This window comes from Bos javanicus, chromosome 1 (assembly GCF_032452875.1).
Source record: "Bos javanicus breed banteng chromosome 1, ARS-OSU_banteng_1.0, whole genome shotgun sequence".
Classification (NCBI taxonomy): Eukaryota; Metazoa; Chordata; class Mammalia; order Artiodactyla; family Bovidae; genus Bos; species Bos javanicus.
Genome location: NC_083868.1, coordinates 79,352,972 through 79,375,987, shown reverse-complemented (window position 1 = coordinate 79,375,987; position 23,016 = coordinate 79,352,972). Strand labels below are relative to the sequence as shown.

General features: G+C 43.9%; 1 protein-coding gene across 9 annotated transcripts in view; it reads left to right on the top strand.

Annotated features, from left to right (window-relative positions):
- The window catches only part of LPP (LIM domain containing preferred translocation partner in lipoma), a 759,650-nt gene that overhangs the window by 60,001 nt on the left and 676,633 nt on the right, over positions 1 to 23,016 (top strand). For all 9 annotated transcript variants that reach the window (XM_061413171.1, XM_061413188.1, XM_061413215.1 and 6 more), the window contains one exon: positions 9,734 to 9,850. The gene's annotated coding sequence lies outside the window, so the exon portion shown is untranslated. The remainder of the gene's footprint in view (positions 1 to 9,733; positions 9,851 to 23,016) is intronic.

Here is a 23,016-nt window from a genome sequence, read left to right as displayed (position 1 = left end):
CAGCTCCTGACAACCATCCTTCTGTTCTTTGTCTCCGTGGATTTGACTTCTCTAGGTATCTTTGCAGAAGTGGAATCCTACAGTATTTGTCCTTTTGTGACTGGCTTATTTCACACAGCATAATGTCTTCAGGATTCATTCATATTGTAGCATGTGTCATAATGTCCTTCCTTTTTATGGCTGAATAGTAAAATAAGTTGTATATATACAGCACATTTCATTTATCCATGTAGGTGTTATTTCTTATCTCAGTTTTATAGTGGAAGAACCTGAGACTTTGAGGCTTTAATAAGTAAGTTGCCCAGCATCACTCAGGCAGTAGTGGAGCTGGGATTTGAACCCAGGTCATGTGGCTTCAGAGTGCATGTGACCAGGAGGAAGCAGTTAGTGGAATTCAGATGGCAAGAGTATGAAAAACCAGGGTGATTCTCTCCTGGATGGCAATACCTTCTCACATAATGTTGTGACATTTCAGTAACCAAGTATTCCCAGGGACCATATGTACACAGATATTTTCCTCTGGTTTATATTGGCCTCTGGGTAACTCAGAGCCACATGTGAAGCCTACATCTAGCAAATGGTATGAGACGTATGGCCCTTATCTTTTGTAACCCTTGTCCTTTTCCTTCACTTTATTTTCCCATCTCCCTTCCCAGTTTTCTTACTTAAAAAAAAAAAATCATGAGCTATGTACATCTTTTGTCAGGTAGTTAGATTCTTTCTGGAACAAGGCAGAATATATAAATGAGTGACATGTTGTCAGATATTTTTGTTAATTTTATGGAAAGACACTAAAGGTGGGATCTTCTCACCTGACTCTGCTGCTGATTCAGTGTCTAACTTGGGCAAAGATGCATGCACCTTTCTGAATCTCAATTTTCCTTCCTGGAAGATGGGGCTGCAGTTGATGACAGCAAAGGTTTCTTCTGCTCAAGGCATTCCACATGGTTTATCTCCTTTTGTTCTCCCAGTACTCCCACAAGGCAGGTGCTGGTGTGCCCTTTTTACTTGAGAAAAATAAGGGCTAGAGAAGTGGGAAAGTTCACCTAAACTCCTATATCTCCTAAGTGCCAGCATCAGTGATCCAAGATGTTAGCCACAGTACTCGCCTACTGCCTTTAAGCAGCCTTTAAGGTTTCTGTCATCTGTGGCATGCATTCATCTACATTCATCAAATTGTATTAAATCTTTATTGGGTTCCCACTTATGTGCCTCACACTGTTCTGGGCATGGATCCAGTACTGGGTTTGAATGAAGAAAAAGACACAAAACAAAGATCCCTTGGAACTTACATTCTAGAGAGATATGTGGAGGAGGCAGATGATAGATGAACATGTAAACAGCAGAGAGTGATAAGTAACGCTGAGGAGGGTTCACGGAGGATGCCCTGCCTGTGAGGGAGTGGAGGAGGGGATGATGTTTAAGTTGAGCTCTGAATGCCGGGGAGCCAGCCATGGGCAAGTCAAGGGGGAGAGGGCAGGGCCAATACCAGGTCCGTGGAGTGGGAATGAGTTTGTATTTGAGGAACAGAGGAGCCCAGTGTGCCAGGAGGGTGGGCTGCAGTGGGGGAAGCATGGGATGAGGGCGAGGCAGGGGCTGGGATGTGTCAGTGAGCTCAAGAAGGGCTTGGACCTGAGTCGAGTGCTGGAAGGCATCGGAGTTACATTTACCAGCATCACTCTAGCTGCCGTGGGGGAAGTGCATTGCCAGGAGTAGAAGCAAGCAACAGCCCAGGGTCACAGTGATTAGGGGGGTCCGAGTGGGACCAGAGAGAAGCGAGCAGATTTGCTCAGGACATGCTTCCGAGAGATCGTCTCCAGGATGTCAAGACCAGTCTCCTCCAGAGAAATGTCAGGTTCAAGTGGCAGGAATCTGAGAGACTTCCTTGGAGGCACAGTAGGGGTTCACAGCCTGGCAGCTGGTTTGGACTAGGAGGTTCTGAGTACTCTCTGCTTTGATGTCTAGCCTGGAGCTTCTGGCCAAGGACTGGAGGGCAGTGGCTTCCTGCCTCTGACTTCCTGGCTGAGGGCTGCGGGAGCTCCACAGCACAGCGAGCTCCACAGTGAGCCCGGCAGGACATGCTGCTTCCTTTGCTCTGTCTGGGTATTTGTATAAAGCATTCTTTCCCATCAAGAATAGAGAACATCCAGAGTGATGCTGACTTTATGGGCCATATTTAACATAGTGTTTCCCTTTGATGTGTGCTCTGTTCTTGCAGAGACTACTGCCTCGCATAAACTCTGTGGTGAAGAGCCTTCAGCCGCCCTGTCAGATGGATTTAGAAGGCTTGGTGGCGGCCCGGAAGACCTGGCGCTTCAAAGCCCTACTTTGCCTTGGGGACCCTCGTCCATGGGCACCCCCAGCCCTTTTCTTTTATTTGAGTTTGAATTCACACTTGCTGGCCCTTGCCTCTTCCCTGTAATTCCTTTTAATGGGCTGGGCTTTCCTGTGAATACTCCAGTTTTCAGTGGAGAAACTGGCCTCAGAGAAGTTGGGTGATAGAGGCTGAGTCACAGGGAATGCACTAGGCCGAAATGACTTAGTACATGTCTCATGGCAATTTAATACTGCACTCTGCCTAAGCCTGGAGATGCTCAGAGATCATAGACAGACTCATCTGAGATTCATTCCTGAAGCTTCACAAACTCCTCTTCAAATAGTTTGCAGTCTATAGTTATCAGGGCTTTAAATTTTTTTTTTTTTTTTGGTAAACTTTTTTTTTAACAACATCTCTTACAAACAATGTTTTGTTTTTGCTCACTTCAGTTTCTTTGAAAATTTCTCTCCTATTGACCATTCATTTAGTCACCACACATTTATTGAGTTCTTACTGTATGCCAGGCATTGTGCTAGGTGCTGGGGATGGATTCAGAGATAATTTGGAGGCGTTTGGGAGTGGATAATTACAGCACAGTGAGATAAGTGCTATAATAGAGGGATATATAAAGAGCTAGAAATAGCACTATGAATAACATCTCTGAACAAACTGTGTTCTTTTTTCCTCTTGGATTATTCCCTTATGTATATTGCCCAAAGTGGGATTACTGGGTCATTTAAAAGATGAAAACAATTTGGCACAAAAAGATGTAATGACTTGCCTGGGGAATACCGCTCAATTTTCTATGGGGGAAAATTGTTGACAAGTCCAGATTTAGATACTTCACCAGGAGAATTGGGCAGTTTTTGTACTATTCCTATCAATGTGGTGGTTTTCAGGGGAGCACCTCTTCTTAACATGTCACCGCACATGTAGAAACACGTGTCCTTATATTTAATCTCATAGATCCCTTGTTGATGCTCACTACCTATGTATTAATAAGTATGGTCATTTCCATTTTATGAATGAGAATGTGCCTTTGTTAAAAAGAAGTGACTTGCTCAGGATTCCATAGTTATTAGTGGAGAATCGAAACATCAGGTGTAAGATTTTTTGATTCTGTATCTTCTTTCCTGTTTTCCATGCTCTTTTTACCAACTGAGGCTTGGGCTGGGGTTACTTTATTCCAGTGAGGGCTTGAAATTCATTTAGTGGTTGTAGAAGCTCTTCTCTAAAAGGTCAGAATCCATGAGATAGGTATAGAAGTCCTAACTTCCAGAGGGTCTGGTGTCCTTCTATACATTGACCTGAAAGGGCCTGAAGGCTCATTATTCCTGACCCTGGCTCAGGTCTTGAAAGGTTAATGCATGGCCTTAGCACTGAAGCGCAGAATCCCAAGGAAAGCTGAGACCACACGACAGTCCTGCTTTGAAACATTTATTGTTTTTCTTGTATACTCGGCTGTATGCTTCCCGGCTTTAAATTCACTTATTTTGTTATTCATAACATTTCCCTAGTATTTTTGGCATTTAAGTGAAAACTTCTACCCCAGGTACCCATAATCAGACAGCAGCACCTGTTCAGTGTGAACACCCATCATTCTCCCAGTCTCTCATTTAGTCACCTTCTGCCATAACTCATGCTGTTCCTTTTGCTTGAGATGACCTCTCCCATCGTCATCCCTAGGACTCCTGCTCCTCCTATAAACTTCTGCACACATACCCCCTTTCTGAGTGGATACTTCACCTTCCGAGTGAAGTAACCTCTGGTCACTGCCCACTTCCCGCCGTCCACAGTTCCCCAGAATTGGTCTCTTTGTTCTCTGTTTTGCTGACTCACAACACAGTGGGCTCTGAGGCAATAAAGTATAACCATGTGATACTTATGAGCATGGGATCTGGATTTGAATCTTGCTGTGATGCTTCCTAGCTGTGTGATCTGTTAGGCCAGTTAAGCTGGTAAGTTTGCTCATCTGTCAAGTCTGTACAAGTAATCACGGCAACCTACAGTGTTGTTTGGAGGATTTGTATTGTTATCTGTGCCTCTGCTATGGCACCCACCATCATGTAGTCTTTCTAGACTGGGAGCTATTTAAGGGCAGGAAGGGAATTACACCTAGCCTGTGCCTTTGCCTTATGGGACCTGCCACAAAATCCCCTTTAAGGGAAAGGATTCCATGTAACATCCCAGTAGTGTCAGTTCAGGCTCATATGTAGGCCCCAGTAATGTGGTCCCAGGACTGTCCAGGAGCTCTATGACGTGGTGCTTCTTGCACACACAGTACATGCTGCATAGACTTCTGGCTCCTGCTTCTTGAGTGACAGGAAAGAGGCTTGAGCTTGTGTTTAGCCTATGTTCTTCTGATTCATCAAATTGGATAGCTTTGTCATTTCCCTGAAGGCAGAGTGGAAATCCTGTTTGGAGCATGAGACTTGATTTCTTTTCCGGGTCTTCCGTGGGTGAGCATTCTGGACTAGAAGAAAGGGTCGATGGAGGTGTGGGTTTGGGGCAACACTAAGGGCCACCCACTCCTCTGATGTCTCTGAGTGGGGCCACAGAGAAGGGTGCCGCCCCAGGAAACTTTCCTTCAGACCCTCCTAGCTGTGCTATGTCTCGAAGCTGACCATGGAGGGGATTCGGCTCCAATAGCTCTACCATTTCACTTTCTCTTGTGTCATTTTTCAAAATGCAATAGCCATGAGCATCAAGAGCCTGACACATAAGGTCTTCCATGTTCTGGCCACAACATTCCTTTCCAGCCTCATGTCCCACCACTTCCCTCCGTGTTTTCTGCCACTGGCCTTCCCAGATTAGTCACTTTCCCCGAGAACACCCTGAGCTCCTCCCTCAAGGCCTTAGCACATCGTGTTCCCTGGGCTGATTTCCCACCTCCTCATACGTGGAAATCCTCTTTGTGTGCTCAGGCTCAGTTTAAAGTCATCATCAGCAGGGCTCTTCCTGACCTTCCAAAGGACACCCGCATGTACTGGTATTTTGCACACTCTTCTACCGTCTTGTTGTGGGGGAGTGTGTCCTCTGTAACCCCTTTGAGAGCTCAAGGCAGGTCCAGCTCAGCGCCCACCTCTTCAGGGCCCATACACAGTGCCTTCAGGGCAGGAGGTGCTAGTGAAAGTCTGCTTTGTGCACCTCTGAGCGCAGGGCGTCTAACATCGTGGCAGTTCACGGTTGCGCCGGGAGTTGGGGTGGGGGTGTGTGTTCAGAAGCTCATACTAGGATTACCTGCGATTTGTTTCATCATGAGCCCAGACATTTGAATTCTGTTTTTGAGTCACTCTGGTATCAGCTCACTCTTAACCTTTCTCTGGCCTGCTTCCCACATAGCTGGCAGATGTCTTCTTAGCGCTCTGAACTTAGGGCTCTGGACTTTTTATTTCATGTAAGAACATAGCAGCAAGATCATATGGCAAGTCTGTTTTTGGTTTTCTGAGGAACCTCCATACTGTTTTCCATCATGGCTTTCCAATTTACATTTGCACCAAAATGTAGGAGGGTTCCCTTTTTTCCATATGATCCAGAAATCATGTTTGGACAAAAGTATAATTTTGTGGGTGTGTGTTTGGACAAAAATATAATTCTAAAAGTTACATGCATTCCTGTGTTCATAGAGGCACTATGTGTGATAGCCATGACATAGTAACAATCTAAATGTCCATGAACGGACGAGTGAATAAAGAAGATGATGTATATATATACACAATAGAATACTACTCAGCCACGAAAAGGAATGAAATAATGCCATTTGCAGCAACGTGGATGGACCTAAAGATTATTATACTAAGTGAAGTAAATCAGAAAGAGAAAGATATCTTAGGATATCACTTGTATGCGGAATCTAAAATATGACACAGATGAACTTATCTACTAAACAGAAACAGACTCAGGGATGTAGACAACAGACTTGTGGTTGCCCAGAGGAAGGGGAGGTGGAGGAGGGATGGATTGGAAACTTGGAATTAGCAATGCAAACTATTGTATAGAGAATGGATAAGCAAGAAAGTTCTACTGCATAGGGAACTATATTTAATATCCTGTGATAAAACATACTGGAAAAGAATATGAAAAAGAATACACACACATATACATGTAGGTATATATCTAAATCACTTTGCTGTACAGCAGAAATTAACACAACATTGTAAATCAACTCTACTTCAATTGAAAAATAATAACAACAGCGAGGTGGCATTCAAGAAAGATCTACTTGCTTTTAAGGTGAACACTTTTCAGTGTAAAAGTTCAGACTTTATTTTTTATCCCAAAGCTCCTTAAAATGTGAACATAGCGGTTTATTTTTCCCAGGTATATTTTTGCTTCTAGCAGAATAGCTGTCCATAGTATGGTTTTAACTGCAAAATAATAAAACCCAGGTCGTGGAGCTTGACTTTTGAAGACTTGAGGTCAAATTCCAGCTTTACCATTACTAGCCCCCAAATCTTGGACAGTTGCCTGACTTCTTGACCCTTAGTTTCCTCAGTGGACAATAGGAAATCTTTCTTATAGGGCTGATGGACAGTTTAAATGAGATCTTGGGCATTAAACTGAGGTTTTTACTACTGTCTGGCTCATCAACTGAATTTGAAGGCCATCTTCAAAACTGTTCCAAAGAGTTTGCTTTTGGTGGAAAACGTTTGGATATTTATGTTTTCAGGTATGTGTTTTATTTTTGGATGACAAAATAAATGAATTTATAGTCATGGAACACACAGCATCTAACAGACTTAGGAAGCATACATGGCTTAGACTCAGTTGTAGTTCTAGTAAATTAGAACCACAGAATCATAGGCTTTGAGAAGTTGTAGACAGACCTTGGAAGATGAGGATGAACATTGGTTAAGGCGCACTCTGTGCAGACTCTGTGCTTTGCATGCTGGTATGGAATCCCAAGAAATGGTCGCATACACCTTGATGGGTAGGTGTATTAGACCCATTTTGCAGACAGGAAAGCTTGAGCTCAGGGAGGTTGAATACTTTACACATGTTCAATATCAAAGCCTTGAAGTTTGCCTTGTCCTTGTGATGGGCTCTAAAATCCTTTCCATTTACAGATGTGATAAGATCTGCCTTTATCCTCTCATTCCACAAGTTCTGCGCCAGATAAAGCAGTGGAATCTTGCAGTCTTGGTGTCCCATAACTTATTTAGTGAATCTAGAAGAGGGTCTTGACTTTTCCTGCCAGGAATCTGCTCACTTGAAGCTCCTTTGATTCATTCGTCAGGGTTTACTTCTATTTTTCCCTTTTGGGAAGATACTTGCCATGGGCCAGCTCCACTTTTGAGGTCAGGAGTGTATTTGAAGATGACTTCATATTTTCTTTAAGAAAAAAATTTACAGGTGGAAATTAAATTTGTTGAGCATTTCCCATCATCTCCTTCAACATATGGTGGTGGGAAGTGACAGCACTGGTCTGGTAAGTAGGGAGTTCTCACCTGGAATCTGTCACTGACCAGTGAGAAAAGTTGGGCCAAGCCTTCCTCCTCTGGGGCTTCAGTGTCTTCGTCTGTAAACAGTGAGGACACCATCAGGTGATTCTTAAGATTTTGAAACTCTGCATGTCTTGTGGTGTCAAAACCATCAATTTCTGCTGAGCTGCGTAATCCTGCAGCTGTTTTCTCTGATACTTTTCAATCTTTAGGTTTAATCTATTCCACAATGTATAATTTTTTAAAGGGATGCTTTTATAGACACTTCTGAAATATAAAATCGGGGGGTAAATGGATGTTAAAAAATAGAAAACAACCAATTAAATTGTGTATAGTATGTAATTCTCCTTGGAAACTTAGGAAGAAATTGAGGAGCACTTTAACAACTGGTAATTTAAATTGCATTTGAACTCTGCTAATGGTTTGTTTGCAGAAGAACTTCAATCATTTCACAGCGGTTCTTTTGCGAAACTGCTTGTTCTCTTTATGGAAAGGAAGAAAAAAATTATTGAAAGAGAGGTTGACTATGGAAAAGGGGGGCCACATTCATTTGTGCTTGGAGAGAAGGTAGCCAGTGCCTGAGACATTGCCCCAGGGCCATGGTGGAGAGATTTACCTTTCAGCAAAGTTTGAAAATCTGGGGACGTCAGCTGCCCTTTGCTGCTGTTGTAGAAATTGTTCTGATTGATGTCTCCCTCTGCAAGGAGAGGCTTAGGTTTCCTGGGGCTTGGAGTTGGGATCTTTTTGTTTTTCTGAGATTGCACTGCCCACAAGGCCAGTGTTGGCCTCCTAGTTCTCCGTCCTTCAGTGGCTTTGACGATTCCAGTGCCCATGAAGACCACTAGTTCTCAGGAAATGCATTGCTTTGCTGGACTTACCTTGATGATCCTCCATTTTCTCAACTTAGTTTTTTTTTTTTTTTTTTGCCATCGGGCTGTATGCAAGAGCTTTAAACAAATGTTCTGAGGTCTGGGTGTGTAAGTCCTGGTTATCCTTCAAAGCTGATTGTGTGGCTGAGGGCAGGTCTCTCTGGCCAGTGAATGTCAGTCATTTCTTCTGTTAAAGTGGCCATAAATCACTCCAGGGGAGCAGGACCCAAAGTGGAGCCTTGGGCTGCCTACCTCTCACTGTGCTTTTGGGTGGCCACCTCCCTGCTCTGGTCCCCAGTTTCTCCTCGTGTAAGTTGGAAGGGTTGAAGTGGGTCATTTTTAAGGTCCCTTTCAACTTTGAGCTTGTATAGGTATTTGAAGATTGAATGAGATCATATTCACAAAATGATTGTGTGATTGGGTCAATAATGTTTAAAATGACAACAGTGAAAATGGGAGTAGTCGTTTTCCTGGTATGCGGATTTCCCCTGAATCTACATTTTATAACAATCTGCTCCCCTAGAACACTTGTCTGTTGGAATATATATTGCAGGATTCTTGATAAAGTAGTACTAGTTCTTAATGAAATAAAGTAGCGAGGACTTACCAGGAAGCGTCAAGATTGTCCAGCCCTCTACTGCCCATTGACTGTCATTTTTTAGGCAATGAAACTAAGGTTCACAGCAGCCACTGGATCCTATAGTTAGAAGTTTGTCTCCAAATTCATATTTTTTTCCTCTTTTTATTTACTGTAGTTCAGGTTTCACTGTTAATTTTTTCTTGCCTAAAATGTATCTAATTGATCTCTCTCTTTCACTTTTGATATTATGATGAAGCTATCTCCCACTTCCCCCCAAAGCTGAGGTATGAACACTGGGGTACCAGCATTCTCTTTCTTCATCATTCTGAGACATATTAATGAAACAGAAGTGCCAGGAGCTGACTGATGGCTTAGGAGATACAGAGATCAGCCACTACATTTGTGGGTTTCAAGCCTGGTGTAATTTCCAGTATGGTTTACCCAGCAAGCTCATAAGCTTGGGGAAGTTCTACAGCTAGTAAGATCCTAGAGATTCATAGTTAACCTCCTTGTCCCATTTCTACAGGTGAGATCATTGCGGAAACAGAACGGAGGACGGAATCCAGTCACCTGATTCCAGTTCAGTGCTTTTGCTGTTGTTCTACAGGGTATTTGTCGGAGGGAAGATATTTTTCCTCAGCTGGTGAGTTCTGTGCAAAAAAAAGAGAACTTTTTCCTTTTATAATCAATATGCATATTTTAATGAAATTTTAAAATCAGTTTCCATTTAAATCATGGGCACTGGTAACTAGGATGGAAGAACTAAGAAGAACAAAAATATTCTTCCTTTTTTTTCTTGAGTTGATTTTATTGATGATGGACAATGAATGGCAAGATATAATAATGCTAATAAAATGGACGGCAAAGCTAAGGCAGGACTCAGCCTTTGGAAGGTGGCAGGAAGAGAAACTGGAAGAAAATCTGGAGTAATTACGATTTTGGGTGGCCAATAACTGCACTGCTTCCTTCTTTCTCCTTTGGTGTGGAGGGGAGCATTCTTGAAATTGAACGACGAGAAAGAGTCAGTGAACAGTGTTATGGGTGTATGTGAGGAAAGGAAGTAGTAGTTTTAAGTGGCTGTTGCTCACCCCTGTGCAGGGTGCTTCTTCTGTGATTTTGTATTTTCACATCAACCCTTTGTGGTGAGAAAGGCTAAATTTCCTTAGACAAGGGTGTGTACCTGTCCTAAAGGGCCTGCAGCATCTCCACGGGGATCTGAGTTTTAATCCTCAGATTAAACGGGAATGGTGAGCAGGTAAGGTAAACTTTTCCTTTAACTTTGGAATTCCTCTGTGTTTATAGCAGGTAGAACATATTCTAGAAAAGAATCGATGATATGGGATATCCTGAGCTATAGAAGAATCTGAGAAAAACAGCTGAGGGATTGTGGGCAAGACTTCTATCTAGAATTCTAAATCTGTACTCTCATTCCCAGGGCCAGTCCCTAAACGCCTCACCTCTGGCTTTTTTACTGAATAAATAGTGTGTCTTGCCATGTTTATGGCTTAGTTTTTCAAAAGGGAGAGGATTCTGTTGTGATCAGTAAAACCTAACTCCATTTAAAAGTGAGGCTGAGTTTATAGGTTTTGTCACTCTTTTCTTAATCAGTGTGTCTTAAAAGAACACCCGGCTGGCTTTCTTTGCGCCTGTGGATCTACATAAGGTGAAAGGCTGGAAACCGCTGCTTGGACTCTTCAATGTTCATTTCAGTCTATAACATTTCAAACATGGTCTGGAATGTTTCTCCCCAAGCAGACACTCTGAGCATCAGATGTAAATCTTGGTTCTCTGCTCCCGCGCCTGAGTTTTTCCAGTGCTTCAAATTCAGTTGTGATGAATATGAAGCCTTGTACTTGGGTTCAAACAAAAGTTCTAGTGTGTCATGGCAGAATGGGACAGAGTGCGTTACCAGGAGCAAGTTGGAAGAAGCTCAGCAGGGTCTGTTGTCCATAAGCTAATTATGAGCCAACAGTGGTTTTTGTCCTCCAGAACACTGATGCAGCCTCAGACGGTGGTGCAGAGAGGGCAGTGTGGGTGGCTGACGGGCGGAAGCCGGCAAGTCTCGAGGGCGGGTGGCCTCAAGCTCAGTGTGGCAGGCCCGGGCTCTGCCTCTCTGACACGCTCCCTGCTCTGCCGTCTTGTGTGTGTGTGTGAGCTTCATCCACAGGCTGTCTCCCCTCACGGTTGGGAACTGGCTGCCCGCTGTCACCCAGAAACTCATGGCCGCTAAATGCTGGAGAAGAGGCGGTCCCTCAAGAGAATATCTGGGTGCTGTTAGGATGCAGAGAGAGGACTAACGTTTGCAGGTGACCACGGACCTTATTTTACCCTCCTGTCAGAACTCTCCTAGGCTGGTGGACTTTAGTCCTTGCCTCCTCCTCTGAAAGAGACACTGGCCAACTGGCCTCTTCACACCATGGTGCTGAGAGGACCGGAAATGATGTCCCATTCTTACTGGAATGGATCCAGAAAACGCAGGATGCAGAGCACAAATAACAGTGGCCTTTAAGAATATAAAACATGGTCAGAAGAGGGACAGTATCTCCTGCCCATGTGTGTAGCCCGAGGCTAGTGGGATCTCCGGCATCTGGTAGGTGCACGGTGCATTTTCATGGATAGAAAGACTAAATCTAGAGGTAGTTACTGTCCCTTTTCCTGAGGGTGTTCAGGCACTGGCCAGTTCTCTGTTGGAAAGCTTTAGGAATTCTAGCACAGATGAGGCTGAACTGCATGCTTTTATGAGAATGAAGCAAACCACTGGACAGAAATAGGCTTTTGGGACCAGTATGGCCTAAGAAGTCTGTGAATACAGTGAGTATGGTGGGGTGGGGTAGCAGAAGGCCTGTCAGTTATTAGATGTACAACCCTAGAAAACAATATCCCTCCACCTTCATTTCCCTGATTGGAGATTTAGAAATAATAATCATTTCCTGCTCACCTCTCGTTTGCTTAGAGCATGTTTGTTGATAGATGCCAACCTGTTTGGGAAACTGTAAAGTGTGAGCCTTACATGATGGGTCATTACAGTTGCTTTCTTCTTTTGTTTAAATACAAAGAATATAAAGAAAAATAAGATAGTGACGATAAAGAAAAATACTGATCTTAAATATAAAGAAACGTAATGCAATGTAACGTGCAGGCCCCTGTACTCTTCCTGGTGCATCATATATATGCTCAATGTGTGTCCTTCCTTCCAGCTCTGCACCCCCAGCATCCCCAGGACTGGACAGGCAGTAATTTGTCCCCAGTCTTGGAAAGCAGCTAGATCTGGGACCTGGCTCATTGACGATGGTTGAGCTTGAGATGAAGTTGTGTATCATAGTTACTTTTTGTATTTGTTTTTGCTGTAGGCAGTGGGAGATGCAAGGAGGTAGATTTGAAGACTGAGGAAGTCTCAATGCTTTGAAACATCCCCTAGAAGCTACAGTCTGCCCGTTTGGGACTTGCTTTGTTTGATTAGATAATCACACCTTCTGCTCTAGGCATGACTTACCCAGTGGGAGTCAGGAAGGAAATTATTTCCCTCTGTTGATACTAGCATACAGTTGATGATGGTAGCTAAGGGCTCTCAGTTTTAATATTTCCTCTTTGGTCCTCAGGAGAATCAGGTATTAGTCTCTGCCGGAAGCAAAGGATTGGTCACTTCCGTCAGAGGTGAAGGTCTTGGCTCCCTCCAGTCAGTTGGTGAAGTGGTTTCCGGCATATGTGAACATCTGCGTAGCCAACTTTCATGTTACTGCTTCAAAAGTTACAAAAGGATTTGTTGAGTCTGAGCAGGGACTTGTCCAACCTCCTGAGGTTCTGTGGTTCTGTAACCCAGGAATGTGTTGTCAGAGGTATTTGCTATCTGTGAAAGAAGGTGGAAGTTTTCTCTCTCTCTGTCTTGCTTCCTTCCTCCTAATTCCTCATTCTTCTATTTCCTGACCTCAGCACAGTGGATACACTTTTATTCTGTCTTGGGCAGAGCCCTAGTATGTCAGGGATTCTCATGTTCTCTCTCAGTGGGCTACTGTGTTGTAGAAGGGTCTGATGGCCAATGGATGGAGGCCCCATGAGTCCTGCCTGGGTAGACTGTTGCCAAATATTTACTCCTGGATCATAGAGCATATGTTTGCTCTGTACCCTGATCCCAGTGCTTGTGCGGAAATCAGTGAAACTCAGGGTATTTAGGACATCACAGTAAATTAGTCATAGTCCTAACCTTGAGAAGCTCATAATCTAGTTGGAGAGAAAGACATACATAAAAGTAAAATACACATTAGAAAGATTTACAACACACGTTTATTGATCACCAGATATGTTTCCAGTCTTATGTTAGGTGCTTGGGAAATCAAGGTACATAAGTTAAAGACTCAGCTTTCAAGGGGCTTAGATGAAAGGATGGGGGAATGGAAAGAACTGGGAGCACTGGGGAAGGTTTTCAGAAGGAGGAGATCTGTCTTCAGAACTTCTCAGTGAACCATGGAGCTGTCATCTGGATCCTAGGTCTGGATAGGGCCTGAGGGTGGTGTGGCTGATAGAAGAGAATGGCTGGGTAGGTAAGCAGTCTGTCACCTTCCACATGTGCTTCAGTCTCTGCTTCATTTTTCACCAGTCAACTGTTGTCAAATGCATCATGTTGATTTTGAGCTGCACTGATATTATTTCCATGGTCATCTTTGGGTGATCAGAGCATGCCGGGTGTATGTTCCCAAGCTAGCAAGCATCTCTACTTTCCAGGGGACAGGGGTGCCTTTCAATAGTTTCTGATAGCAGATCTCTTCTGCTCTGTTGCCTAGCCTCAAGAAAAATGGTGGCATTGGTAAGAGGTTTTAAAATAATCCACAACTGGACCTCTCAGATTGGGGTGCTATCTTCCTTATCTATTGCTACTTAACAAATTAGCCCAAATTTAGCACTTTAGAACAAGAAACATTGATTATCTCACAGTTTCTGTGAGTCAGGAATCTGGGAACAGCTTAGATGGGTGCCTCCAGGTCTGCCCTGAGGTTGCAGTCTCATCTGAAGGCTCTGCCTGGGAAGACCCACCACCACACTCAGTCACATCATTGGCAGGATCCAGTTCCCTGTGGGTTGTTGGCTTGGGAGCCTCAGTTCCTTTCTCTTCCCATAGGCAGTTCCCAACACGGCAACTGGCTTCCCTTAAAGCAGGTGAGCAAGACAGAATCCTTCCGATCTGTCACAGCCTTTTTGTTACCCAGTCCTGGAAGTGACACACAATTTCCTCTGCTTCATTCTCCTTACTAGAAACAAGTCACTACATCCAGCCCACGGTCAAGAGGAGGGACTGCAAAGGGGTCTGAAGAACAGGAGGTGCAGTTACAAGGGGTCTCCTAGGGGGCTGCCTGTAACAGACGCCCAAGCTTACATGGCATGTGCTAAGGTGCATATACTCAGTGCACCTCTGTAGATCAATTTTATTTGAAGGTTGATTTGGAGGAGAACTCCATTTAAAATCTGAATCTAAGCGTCGATATATAATTGCACAGAATGCAAAACTGGCGTGACTTTTCAGAGGAAGAACACAAGTTTTTAATTAATGCCCTGCTCCTATGCCTCTGCATCTTTGCCCTCTTTAGCAGTTGGTGCTACTTTGGTGGAAATGTTTGCAAGTTCTTGATTGAGCTCTTTGCTGTGCAGATGAGATGCCAAGACCCAGAGATGTCTCTTCCAAGGCCACGGAGCCAGGGGTAGCCATGGGAGGGACGTCTAAGGCACCTCTGACTCTGGCCCAGTACATCCCCTCCACCTCTTCACACAGTCTCTGCTCCAAATCAGTCCATACAACGTTTAGGTGTGCTTTCTCTGCTTTTTGCACCCTCTGTCCTGTTTCAGAAAGAAATTGGGGAAAATAGGTCAAAATTTGGAGGCTGTTGTCCCTTTAGGTAAATTTCAGGGTCTGCGTCTCCTGTTGAGTCACGCCATGTCCTGAAAAGTTGCATAAATCAGTATTACTTGGGTTAGACAGTGTGTCTCTGCCGTTATGAATAACATTTGTATTAAGAACAGTGAACCGATACACAGCATTGCTGTGAGACTGACAGGATCAGACAGAAAACCTCAGCCAATACTTTCTGTCTGGCAGAAAACCCTTTTCCAGATCATCTGTCTCCTCCCCTCACCAAAATAGTCTTTTTATAAAATCAAGCGCGGCAGTAAATTTCATAGAAGTTGACAGGTTCCCTTAGAGCCCACCTTAGCATTCCTAAAAAATTAATAGAAGTGGGAGATTAAAATGCTGGTCAAGCTCATTAGTAGCCCTGCAGCCAAAATATGGAAGGCCATCTGTAGTCATTGAGACTGTCACTGGCCAGAGTGCCAGTGCTTTTCCCCAGTCCATGATCCCGTTTGGCTTTCAATATTTTTAAAATACTTTTGGTACTTTCAAAGTGTTTCTTATCAATTGTTTAATTTTCATTGCAAGTCCATAATAGGAAATAGTTTCAGTTCAGTTCACTCAGTCGTGTCTGACTCTTTGCAACCCCATGAATCGCAGCACGCGAGGCCTCCCTGTCCATCACCAACTCCCGGAATTCACCCAAACTCATGTCCATCGAGTCGGTGATGCCATCCAGCCATCTCATTCTCTGTCGTCTCCTTCTCCTCCTGCCCCCAATCCCTCCCAGCATCAGGGTCTCTTCTGATGAGTCAATTCTTCGCGTGAGGTGTCCAAAGTATTGGCGTTTCGGCTTTAGCATCAGTCCTTCCAATGAACACCCAGGACCGATCTCCTTTAGGATGGACTGGTTGGACCTCCTTGCAGTCCAAGGGACTCTCAAGAGTCTTCTCTAACACCACAGTTCAAAAGCATTTACAGTGGGACAGTTAGGTAAAGTGGAATTTGGAGTAAGGAGACTCTCATGTATTAGTTGCATAATCTTACTTACATCATTTAATCATTTTCACACTACTTTCCATATCTGAAAATAATAGTGCTAGTAGCACCTACCTTTTAGATTCTTCTGGGCTCACAAAGCAGCATGTGTATTTAAAGTGCCAATTGTGTATGATATTTAGTGCATAGTTGGTGCACAGTAAATGTTCATTTCCAATCTCCTTAATAGTTTGTGACGGCTAGAAACCACTCTAGTTCTTTTCTCTATCAGGCCATTGTCTCAGTGTCCTTACTTTGTACTGTCCCCTTGGCTTACGTCAGACCTGTGGCATTTGCATATGTCACCCCAGCTTTCATCTCTTTTTCTGAATAACTAAAAGCCTTAATATTTATAATTTTGCTCAATGGCTCCCAAGACATAAATACAGACATCATAATATGTTCATGTTTTCTGGTCTTTGGAAATATAGTCGTTTTGGGAACAAGCTATTTGTACATTGTGTTTCATGAGGATGGTCTATTGAGAAGTCATTGTTGGTTTTCATGACAAGATCGTTCAGTCCAGAGAACGCATCCCACTCAGCTGCCATCAGCCACCTCTTCCTTTGTAAATGGAAGCTTCTCTGGGACCTGCCCAGGGCTGACCCTCTCTAGTTCCTCTTTGGACTTCTTTAGGATGACATCACCTCCCCCTGCTTCAATGGCGACTGGCTTGAGTTATATCAGTTATTAAAAATGATCTAATATTTTCCTTTTAAATCTAGGGCCCTGGCTCATTCTATGATTAAGCTGGTGATTTATTCATAATACGGTACGAGACGGCTGCAGCCACTCTATGATGTAATCTAAGAATGACATGAAAACAAAATAGGCTTTTACATAATGAAAGTGTTCCTGTAATACAGTTTAGGGCAAGGCTTTTTTTTTTCCCATTGAGAATGGAGATGGATTCTTTTACTTTTCCTCTAATCCTTTCTCTGTTTTTCTATTTGTAAGTTTTAAGACCTTTAAGTCAATTAAAAAAAAATCAGCATTGAAAACTCCACAAAGACTCTGGTTGACTCTTCTTGTCTTGTCTTGTCTTCATCTTTGTTCTCCTCCCCCACTGCTCTTTGTGGCCTCTGTTTTGGCTCCAACTCTCTCAGAAGCCCATAGCCGCCTCTCATCCCACCATAGTCCTCCCCATTCCTTTGCTTATGCTGTGCTTGCTATAAGAAATGCTTTTCCAATCCTGAATTTTTTTTGGCTAAAGGCAAATAGAGCTTACTGGTTCCTATAGGTCTGCTCAAATGCACCTCTTCCTCCAAGCCTTCTCTGAAGCTTCTGCCTCCTATCAGGAAACCCTTTCTTTATCTGTATTAATACAACAGCAAGCTCCCTATCCCCACTCCAAGGAGCACTGATAGAGTATCAGAGTTAGAGGAGGACAGAGGACTCAGGAATATGGGGATGGGACCTTTGTAGTTCTGGTTCTTTTCCTGAGCCTGACACACAGGGAGGTCCTAGCCCATCTTTGAGCTCCAGTTTTCCTCATCTGAAGAATGAATAGCTTGGATTTTGTGTGGCCACATGGTGGATTTGTAATGGCTATTTGAGGTGCTATGTGGAGAAGAGTTCTGAAGTTGTATCTGCCCATGATCATTTAGCAATGTCTGCCATGACGGAGGATGGGGAAGGGCATGGCAAGGTGCACGAGAGATTGCTGGGCAATTTTTGGACTGGATGATTTAGAGCTCTCTTTTTCTTTTACCTTCTGAGATGCTTTGATTTGTTGACTTTAAGTGTCTCACCAAGGTCACACAAGCAATCCAGTTCTCAGGTGTAGAGGTGGCTAAAAACTACATATTCTAATGCAGGCTGGCAAGCTGGGACCCACAAGACTAGAGGGGCCATGGTTTACCAGAGGTACAAGACGCCCCAGATTCTGAATGTCCTTGGGGTGGAGGGAGGTCAGATGCTTCAGCTTTCTAATTTATGTCAAAGATAGCATTTCAAGGTCAAGGTAGGAAAGTTAGGTTACTCTGCCAGGGTCTTCCTGGGTCAGGGCTCACAGAGTTACTTACCCATGTGATTTTGGATCCCCTGTGCCCCTCTCCCCAACCCCAGACAAAATGCTCAGCTCTCCAAAGAATGCTAAATTGCTTGAGCAGTAGGTCAGCTCCAAAAAAAGAAAAAAAAAATGTCCTGGAACAGTGAGAGATGGAGGGAAGGGAATGGTGCAGTTTAAGATGGCTGATGGCACCAGAAATCAGAGCCTTTGAGGGATGAAACAAAGAACAGGAAATGGTTAGTGTGGAGAAGAGAGAAAGGGATGGAGAAGGAGGGAGCAGGAGGGACTCTGCCCCAGAAGGGAATACAAACTCCCTCTTTGTGACCCCAGAAGGAGTTCTGGCATTATTGGGTGGAAGTAACAGAAAGACAGTGTGAGGGAGTGTGTTTTAGTATTAACAGCAGACTGCAGTGGCATGGGCCATTTCTGGGGTTATGGGTTCCCTATCTCTGAGGGTATTTAGATAGAGGCTGATACCAATGGGTTCTCTAGGGGGAAGTAAGATGTTGTTAAACTGGATACCCTTTAAGGTCACCCTGGAATTTTCTGAAGCGATGTTTTGTGTGCATTTGTGTGCAAATTAAATAGTTTCCATTTTAAAATGAAGGCTTTATGGAGGAAAGTGATTCTTCTTTTCTCCATGGTCTTGGCACACAGAAATGCTGACTTATCTTGGGCAATCTTTTGTTTCACTTAGCATTATTGATGAAGGAAAGGAGGCTAACTGAAGATGTCTTAGTACTTGTTTGTGCTGAATGTATTTTTGAGGATGATTTCTGTGCTTCCTTTTAAGATACTTCCAGAGAATTCAGCTCTGTTGGTCTCCTTCAGTCTGTTCCCCGCCCACTCCCTGCTCCAGTGTCAAGAGCTTGCTTTTTCTGTATTATCTGAGTGCTTTGTTTATACCTTCAGTGGAGCATTCATGTCACTTTGCTCTGCTACATAAACAGATTTTCAGTCTTCCTTCTCCACGTTGTAGAAGCTTCCTAAGAGCATAGATCTTGTCTTTTTCCATAAGAGCACTCATGGTGCCCGGTGTTGTGGTTTGCAGATTACTGTGTTGACTCATTAACATAACAACTGGGTGTTCAGCACCTACTGTGCGCTAGACTGTTCCAGGTGCAGGGAATAGAACCTTGAACCAAATCAGACAAACCCATTTGATGGAACCAGAGAACCACTGATGAGTAAATAGATAATATTTAGGTTGTTTTCAGAAGGAAAATAAGGCAGGTTAAGGGCACAGAGGGTGACCATGACACAGATTTAAATTCATTGATCTAAGAAGGTCTTACTGATATGAGTGCACAGGAGCAAGGCCTGAAGGCTATGAGTTAGTAAGCTGGAGACCAGAGTGGGGAGAGTGTTTCAAGCTGAAAGAAAGCAGTTGCCAAGGTCCGAAGACTGAAAAGTGAGGCCAGTGTGACTGGAGTAGAATGACCCAGATGAAGAGTACAGGGGAGGGGGTCACCCATTCTCATAAAGATAGATGCAACAACAAATATTTATTAAGAACATATCGAAGATGCTCAGAAAAAAAGATTGCCTTTGTGGTTTAAAGAATCCGCAGAAATCTAAGCAAAGGATGGCAAAACTTATTTCTGGTTTTCAGCTGTAAGATACAGGGACAGTGACTGGAGAACCAGGACCCTATGGGGCGGGGGTAGGGGGCGCAGCTCAGAACAAGTCCATTTGCGGAGGGCACGGTTTCCCTCCTGTCTGTCGCTCTCCATGGTGGAGGACCTGCCTTTCCGAGTCTCTGCTCCTGTGTCAGGCGCACCTGCAGGGAGGCTGGGGCCCCGGGTGCAGATGGGCAATTGCATGCCTAATCACCCATTCAGGCACCCACTTATTTGTTTTCCACATGCAAATATGGGTTTTCTGCAGATGGATTTAATATATTTGTTGCTTCCCCATTTTATTTAAAACAAAACAAACGACCAACCATGTCAGTTGAGGGCAACAAATAGAAACATGAGTATTATACGGTCTTTGCTATTCATGCTGATTACATGGCTGAGAGGAATCCTAGGCAAATCAGTCTTTTCTGTGTTCGATTTTATTTTTACTTTATAGTGCCCCTGCTTACTCTCATTATTGTTTAATTTTTTTTTAAAGAGGGATGTGGTATTATTTATCCTAAATCATTTTTTCAATTTTTCAGGCTCCATATTATTTCTGTGTGATTTCCACTTTCACCTTTTTAGTTTCTGAACTTCTGACCCATTGTTAAAAAAAATAAAAAAGGCATCATGGAGACTCCAAAGGCCATTGGCAGGTGGTGCCTGCAACTTCTTTAGCTTGGAACTAAACAAACAAACACAAATTAGAAGTATTTGCTCCTATTGATGTGCTATTATTACTTATTGTGCAAGATCATGCAAAGAGTCATCTCCGTTTACCTGGGAGCCCCAGGTCAACACCAATACCAGAGACAGGGCTTTGGAGGGTGTTTGCTTTGATGGCTAATGAGATTTCAGAGCTCTGGGGAAGGGTGTCAGAATTGATAGAGACTTTGGCATTAATTTTATCCCAAATGCCTCACTTTACAGTTAGAGAAACTGAGGCTCAGAGAGGTGAAATGACTTGTTCAAGGCGTCAGAGAGTAAGGGGTAGAGATCGGACTTGAACAGCTGGAGTCCCGGCAGGTGGCTGCCTCTGTGGCCAGGGGATGAAGAGACTGCTGGAGCCCCCCTGAGGATCTCATCTCAAGGTGAGGTCTGTGTGTCAATGGGGTTCATGTGCCCCATGTTTGCGTCTCTTATAAACTAGCTAAAAAATCCTTTTGGTGTCAGATCTTAAGCAGAGAAACAGTGATGGGGATTGTGGAGGAACTGCTTGTAGCTTGCCTAATAACAAGATTGTGGACTGGATAAGAGGGATCTTGGGGTGAGCTTGTGTGGATGTGAGAGAGAGAGGGGAGATGAACAAACTAAGAGGGAGAGGGTAGACCACTTGGCAGTAGGCACTGAGGCACAGGATTTGTGAGACAGAGGAAGTCTGAGCTTACTGAATTGGGCTGCTTTATTTTGTAGGAAAAGAGAGACTGATATCCAGCGTGACTGAGAGCCTTGCTCCCAGTTATCTAACTTGAACTGAGTAGTTAGAGTATCAAACCAGCAATATCCTCTGAGAGACACTTTTATTTGAAAAAGTACCAGTCACCACAATCAAATTGTATTTATTGGTTAGCCAGGAGTGCTGCTCATGTGAGAGGAAGCATCTGCTGTCTTGGGGGTTCTTTTCTCAGACATGATTTTGGCAGGAGATGATTGTCAAGATCTGTGAGAGCTGCATGCTCAGGTCTTCTCTGTTCTTGCCGACATGACAGACACCTAACCAGACATCAGATGAACGCTTAACTTACCTCCCCAATGGCCAGCTTCCAAATGATCCCCTGAAAAACTTAGGTTTGGAGATGAAGGCTAGTTAAATAACATTATGTGAATCCTTTATTCTTTTCACTTTTGAATGTTAAACGATAAGATGCTGGATTACCAGGGATGTATGCAAGGTCCAAGGTGATATTTTTGGAGATAGCTTAAGAGCAGAAAGGTCCCTATGTATGAAAAGGGCAAATTTGTCAGGAACATGCTGAGAGCGAGTCCACGGGTAGTGGCTGCAGGAATGATACATGGTTCTGGGGACAGCCTTGACCCTGAAGGCGTCCAGAAGCCGAGCGTGGTGAGTGAGGGAAGGACTGCTGGTATACGAATGCATTCAGCCTGCTGTGTCTGCTCTGTGCAGGGGCTCTCTCTGCAGCTGTCTGCCCTGAAGTACTTGCTGTCTTATTCCCCTGCTGATACTGCACGGCTTGATATAAATGCTTCCCACCATGTGCTGGACGATCCCAGACACCGCCCGCAGCCTCTGTGTCCGTGTCAGACACAGCGTGTTGGGGGTTGAAGAGACTCCATCCTTATTCCTGTGTCTTTCTCTCCCCTCTGCACCACTGTGCCAACCCACCTCCCCCTTCAAACAAATCCTAATTGTTTGAGGGCTCCTGTATGCTGATTTGTTTGCATTTTGTCACTGATTTGTTTCCTGTTCATGTCTGAAACGAATTCATTTAATGTGAAATCGCGTTATACTTGAATTCTCTTTGGCTATATGATTTCTTTTTTCTTTTACTTAAAGAAGATATTTTTCCTTCTCTCCTTGGACGTCTAGCTTTCTCGTCTACACAGACAATCTATTTTTGAAGACTCTTTGGGGAGTTGCTGACTTTGTTAGAATTACTAGTGTAGAAGGTATTCGGATGACAGAATCCCACAGTTAACTTGCTTTTCTAGAAACAATTTATTTTCCCTTTAGCTTCAAGGAGTGGGAAATGGGGCATTCTGAAAAGAAGAAAAATGTGCCAAATGAGTCGCAGATTTCCAGTGAGGCACATGGAAAAAAAGGTTTTGATTTCAGTGACCTCTCTGCTCATTGGAAAACTCTGGGCTGGTGGCTTTCATGATTCCCAGGCTGAGCACTCTCGGGTTACACTGAGTGATGAGGGGAAATCTTGGGGTGGAGGATGCTCTCGTATTGGGCTCAGGGGTGTTATAGAGACACGCTGTCCTTTGGCATTAAGACACATCATTTCTTCCAGCTGGGTCATGTCTAAGGGCTAGTTCCACTACATCCACATCCCAGCTGCTTGGAGCACAGAAGGAATGCAGAGCGTTTGGGGAGTCAGCCTTAACGTGGCTTATGTTTGAGCACGGCCCCTGGCCAAACTCTGTGATGCTTACAGATTTCGTTCAACCAGCTTCTTGAGTCTAGACACAGGCCTGCATCTTATGTACCCCGCCCACCCACTTTGGTATTGTCTCTGATTTGTTTTGCATTTGGGTCTATTTGGTGTGTATTTTTAACAGCAACCGAGTAAGAGGATGGGTGAGCTGAGCTCTGACCCCGGCTCTGCCGCAACCACCTG